General features: G+C 42.4%; 1 long non-coding RNA gene across 1 annotated transcript; it reads left to right on the forward strand.

Moving 5' to 3' along the window:
• The first annotated feature begins 580 nt into the window (after positions 1-580).
• LOC114611308 lies at positions 581-1,050 on the forward strand. Its single transcript, XR_003709826.1, has 2 exons — positions 581-680; positions 910-1,050. It is a non-coding gene; the product is annotated as an uncharacterized LOC114611308 (long non-coding RNA).
• Positions 1,051-6,310: the final 5,260 nt, after the last annotated feature.

Consider the following 6,310-nt stretch of genomic DNA (forward strand, 5'->3'; position numbering starts at 1 on the left):
CAACATGAGGAAAATTGCGTCTTTCAGATGCATCCTTTTTTCTCCTATGATGAAGAAATTTCATTATATTCTTAAAACAACTTGACATGAAAAATTTTGTTCAAAGATATTTTGTAAGGTCAATTTACAACCTTAATTAAAATGGATTCATGAGTGTTTATGCAATTCTTCTAGAAATGACTATTACTGGATTAGGCGGTAATGAGTATTTTATAGAAGAGTCAATACGTGCTGTGTGTTTTCAGACTTGCCATCTGGTTCTAGTCTCTGTTTGGCAACAGGGTTTTATACGTGGCTTGGTTTGTGCAGCCAAAAAACCTCTCATACTTTGCAATTTGCCACTCTTTTCAAAGACCTACTTAGAGGCTCAAGCTTGTAGCACAGGCTGCCTGCCGGATTTAAGTGTCTTAAGTTAGAGTCTCAGGGGCCTGAAATATCTCTTGTACCCACACATTTCCTGGTAGGTCAAACTTCGCAAAATAAACACAGATGACCTCTCGCCCATCCAGGCTTCCGGAAAGTTTAGAAATGATGCAAGCTCTTGGCAATATGATATGACACATTGCTATGCCTGTGCTGAATGTGAACTTCCTCCATTCTGCCCCGGCGTGGACAAACAAGCTACTTTGGCCTTGCTGTGGACTCGGAATCTGATTGACTTCAACACAACTAGATGCTAAGTGAGTAGCCCCTGCTTGGAGACGAAGGGGAAGTCTCCTGGTTGAGTCACGGTAACATTCAAGGCAGAGAAGGAAAGAGAAGCTAGTTTTCCCAATGGTACCTCAGTTTCCCTTTCTTTCCTCACCTCCCTTGTGTGCAGGAATAGATGTCTGGAACAATCAGGGTTCTCCAGAGTGGCCGAGGGGGTGTCACAACACGTGACGCTGGCTTTGCCCATTTTCTTTGCAGGAGTGTAAGCTGGAACACCCCTGCCCTGTCCCATGCCTGTCCCTTTGTCATTCTGCCATTAAGCTGGTTCTCAGCCTAGCTTCCTTCCCAGGATGATTTATTCTGATTTCTCTCATTCAATAAATGTAAATACATGTGTGAGTACTGACTTGTGTGTTCTGTCTCCTTTAACACTGTTTAGTTATTCTGTGCACTGTACCTAATACCAAGTTGGAGTGAAAAGGCCCTTATTTATTTCCTTGAAGTTTTGTTTTCATTAAGATTTTTTTCTCCTTCCAAGTCCTGAGTATTCTGTTTTCATTAGGCCCAAAATGGAAATCCATACTTAGAAGTATCAGAACACAATTATGTTACAGAACTAGACACACCTAATTAAAGAAGCTTAATCACTTAATGGTTAACCACCTTAATGGTTAAGGTGGGCTACTGTGATTTGTACCTGACATGCTTGTCTCCTGGCTCCTGGCTCTATTTTGAAGGCTATGGAGCATGTATAGCAGATGTAGGTCACTAGGGTTGGGCCTTTGAAACCTATGCCTGTTACGTGTTCCAGCTGGGTTATCTGCTTCCTGGCCTGTGGCATGAAAGCCATCATGTGCTCCCACTGTGTGGACTGAGCTGAATTTTTACCATGCTGGACTGAGAGCTTCTGAAGCTGGGGGCCATAATTTTCTGTCAAAAATTTTGGTCACAGCCACAAGACAAGTAATGGACCTTGAGAAACTGTTATAGACTGTGGGCAGTGTTGCTGTGACCTGTGGTTCTTGGACCTTGGGAACTGATTTCCAGGAGGGATGCGGAGGAACTAGAACCGCAGGATAGAAAAGCCCTAGGCTGTTGCAAGCAGAACTTAAGAAGCCATTCTGATGGACATTTGAAAGATCACAGAGCTCATAGGAAGGTGGCCAGGAAAGATCAAGACCATAAGGTATCAGGGGAGATTAAATCAAAACAAACAAAAACTCTAGGAAGGGCTGCCCTAGAAGCCATTGGTGTTATGTGCTAAAACAGAAAAAGCCTCTTTATATTCTGCTGAATGTGACTGAAGCTGAATTAAAAACGAACTAATTAATTTGGTGGGAGGAATGTCAACATAGCATGATGTTCAGACTATGAAAGTTATTGCATGCTGGTTTCAGCCAGATTTACAGCGAAAAATGGGGACGAAAAGTGAACCTGAAAGATGTGTGTGTGTGTGTGTGTGTGTGTTAGTTTAGGGTGCCAGTGAGACGACTCAGCCCGTGAAGGCATTTACTTGCTGAACAAGTCTGATGAATTGGGTTTGAGCCCTGGAACCCACATAAAAGCAGGAAAGAACAGACCCCACAAAGTTATCTGATCTAAATATGTGCGGGGTAGCATGCATAGTCCTTTATAGACACACCTCTTACATATACATAGCAATAATATAGAAATGTTTAAAATGCTCAGTTTAGAGAGAAAGAATGCAAACATTGTTAAAGTTAGTGACAAAGCAAATGTAGATGAAGTGGTGACAATTGCTAAAGAGAAAGAGGACCCCCTGGGACAGTGTCTTGCATTGGTCACCCAACAAGAGCTCAAAAGCATGAAAACACAAACCCATCTAAATCCTTTTATTTAAAACAGACCACTGAAGGGTTCCCCGAGGGAAAATGATAACCTAAGGAAATATTTACTCACTCTGATGCAGCAATAGTGCAGGAGGACGTGTCTACACAGCTAGCTGGCAGCTGGACGTGGCATCATCGGTGTGGTGCTGGTTCACTAATAAGCTGAATGAAAGATTCCCAGAGTCCTAGAAGCTTGTACCAAGGTTCCAAAGGTTCCAGAGAAAAGCCACGGAGGCTAGGCAGTGTGCAGTAGGGTTGGGATTCTTGCAGGGCACCACCCGAGTGAGCTATACATGCAGCTATGAAGGGGATGCCTACTTTACAATGTCTGATATTGGAGATGCCAGAAATATCTGCTGAAGGCACTGTGTGAATCCATTTAGAGATGCCACAAGTGCTGCAAATGGTAGAATCATACAGGACAGACTCTGGGCTTACTGGAGCTCAGATGATGCTCCCACGTGCCCTTGATGCTGGGCATAGGGCTGCCGGACTTCATGTCTGCCCTGCTGGTTTTCAGTTATCTGCTCAGTCTTTCCTTGCTATGTTCCATTCTTCCCTGTCCCTCCCTCTTTGTTGGCTTAGAAATGTTGATTATGTACATTGGAGGTAGGCGACTTTCTTTTTTATTTTACAAGGTCTCTGCACCTTTAAATGGTGTCAGAACTGCTAAGACTACGAGGACTCTTGAACTTGACTTTATACATTATGAGATAGCCATTAGCCTTTTGGGCTAGAGGTGAAATGTTACTATTTGCCTCTAAAATGTCCCCCAATGGATAATGTTTTGAATGCTTGTCTCATAGCTACTTGTGCTATTTTGAAAGCTGTGGAGGTTTCAGGAGGTAGGCCTTGCTGGCAGAAGTAAGTTGTTATGGGCAGGATTTTGAAGCTTCTAATGTGGCCCTCATTCAAGCTTGTATCTATCCTTTCTTCCTTTGTCTGCACAAGTGACTAGCTGCCACCACACACCTCCACTGCCACAGACAAAGTCTCTCCCACTGCCGTGCCTTCTCCATCAAGATGGACTCAGAGCTGAAAGCCAAGCGAACCTTTCCTCCCCCAAGGCTAACATTTTATCCACACCAATGAGAAAAAAAACCAACTAAGACCCCAAACTATTTATTTTATTTTATTTCATTTCATCTCATTTTATTTTATTTTATTTTTACTAATGTCCATCATATACTTTTACCAGCTTGTCACACTGTTGTAAATTTCATATGACGAGGTTTGTCAGGCCATGAAAAGTTAGGAGCTGGGTGTTTTCGTTTGCAGCCTGCCAAGTTCTCCTTGTGGTCCTACTGTGTGTGCCTAGTAGCTATTTTACCAGAAGCTATGTATGGACCTGCTCTGTCCTACGTGTCCAGCAGCGGCTGCTTTCCAGCTTGCCCTCGGCTCCTCTTCTTCTATAGTCAACAGAATGTTGCAAACAAGTCATAGTCCACAGGCCACAGATTTATCAGATTGTCACTATGCTTTCAACAAAGCCTGTTACTGCTTCTGGGCTTTAACCCACAGTTTCCTCAGCCTGTGTCTCCTTGAGCATGTCTTTTATAAATCCTTAAAAAAATTTTTTGAGAAGTAATTTACATAACATAATCTTGACAATTCACAGTGTACATTCTGGAGGTTTGGTACATCGACAGTGTTGTATATGGGCCACCAACTTCTAGTTGTAGAGCCTTCCTGTGATCTTTTTAACAAAGGTGGCATCCGTTGGCTGTCATTTCCTTTCCTTTCTTTCATGGGTCACTGGAAGGCAATCCTTTTAGCCATCATGGATTTTCCCATTCTGGATATTTCCTGACAAAAATCACCTTTTGTGACAGCAAAGTATTTTCAAGGTCCAGCCATTAGCATGTATCACTTCTAATTCTTTGTCAGGGATGAAGAGTACTCCATTGTATGGACAAGCTACTTTTTTTTTTTTAGTGCCATTGCTAGCAACCTGCACCTACTTAAAACATTTTATTGAGTAAGGACCACGCACTTAACATGTTGCTTATGCCTTCTACTTTCTTAATTCCCAGAGATAATTTCCAAGAGAACAAATGCTTAATAAACAAGCATTCCTGAGTAGTATTGTGGCATTTATTCTTTTAAAATTTTTATTATTGTGTATTTGTGTGCATGTGCGCTCATGTATGTAAAAGCAGTCTGCATGCCACACTACCTGTGTGCAGGTCAGAGGTCAGGTGTTGGGAGTTGGCTTTCACCTTTCGTCTTGTTGGTCAGGTCTCTTGTTTTGTTCCTATACGGTAGACACCAGGACCCTTTCAGGGTGTGTCTATGTCCTCTCCCATCTGCAGGAGATGTGCATAAAGTCCAGCCTTTGCCTGGGTTCTGAATATCCAAATTCAAGTAGTCGGGTTTGAGGCACTAGCTGTTACCCATGGAGCCATCTTCCTTGACCCAATGTATTTCTTTTGGGTGACTGGTATTTAGAAACTAGTCTTACTGTGTATGTTTCTCTCAGGCTGTACCGTTCTGTACTGTATGATTGACTTTTTGAGAAATTGACTGTTTTTCTAAAGTGGCTGCATATTCCTGCTGGCAGTATGTGAGGGTTTCATATTCACATTCTTGTTTAACTTTTTTCCTTTTAAAGAAAACGATGATCTGGGCTCATGCTGTGTACCTGCAATCCCTGAATTTAAAGGGCAGAGACTTGGGTGAGATCAGGAGTTCAAAGTCAGCCTCTGCTACCTAGCCAGTTTCGGACCAGCTTAAGTTACTTGGGACTTTGCCTTCATAAAACTGAACAAGGAGCTGGAGAGATGGCCCAGCTGTTATGAGCACTAGCTACTGTTCCAGACCACATACATTCAATTTCCACCTACATGGTAGCTTACAACTGTTTGCAATTCCAATTTCAGAGGATCTGACACTCTCTTCTGCCCTCTGTGTATGTCAGGCATGTATGTAGTACATGGACATACGTGCAGAAAACTCCACCCATACACATAAAGTAAAACTAAATTGAGTAACAAATGAAACAGCGATTGAAATAAGCAAAAGAAAATTGAGAAATAAAGCAAACAGCAAACCATAGTTATTTAAGCAGCTGAGAGATTTTTTTCTCCCCTCTGAGACTTTTTCCCCCCAAAACAAGTCAACATATTTGTCCTATCTACTTAGAAGAACATATCAGAGCCTGTGTTTTCCTGAGCATTTATGCTATGTTTAGTACTTACTCTATGTGCTTTACATGTAAGAGACATTAAATCTTCATGTTGTCTTTGAGAGGCTGGTGTTACTATCTTGATTTTACAGTGAGGGCACAGAGAGACAAACTGTCTAAATCAGGTGTCCATGACCACAGGAGCAAAGGCTGGGATCTGAATTTTCAGGCATCTTTGACTTCAAAGTGTTCTTGCTAGTGTTCTTTCTAAAAAGTTTATGGATATTTTGCCTGCATGTGTGTCTATGGACCATATGTATACTTGGTGCCAGAGGATATCAGAAGAAGGCATCAGACCCCTAAAACTGGAGCTACAGACAATTCTGAGCTGCCATGTGGGTACTGGGAATTGAACCCAGTTCCTCTGCAAGCCAGTGTTCTTAACCACTGAGCCCTATCTCCAGCTCCCAAAGCAATCATTCTTAAGTGTTAGGTTTTCAGTAAGAAGAAACTGTGAATACTAACATCTCTCTAACAGCCTTGGGAGGTTGGGAGGTTGGGATGATGTTGGGATGAGGTTGGTATGAGGTGGGGGGTTGAGATGATGTTGGGATGATGGTGGGATGTTGGGATGATATTGAGATGATGTTGAGATGATGTTGGGATGAGGTTAGGATGACGTTGG

Source organism: Grammomys surdaster, unplaced genomic scaffold (assembly GCF_004785775.1).
Source record: "Grammomys surdaster isolate TR1022 unplaced genomic scaffold, NIH_TR_1.0 62, whole genome shotgun sequence".
Classification (NCBI taxonomy): Eukaryota; Metazoa; Chordata; class Mammalia; order Rodentia; family Muridae; genus Grammomys; species Grammomys surdaster.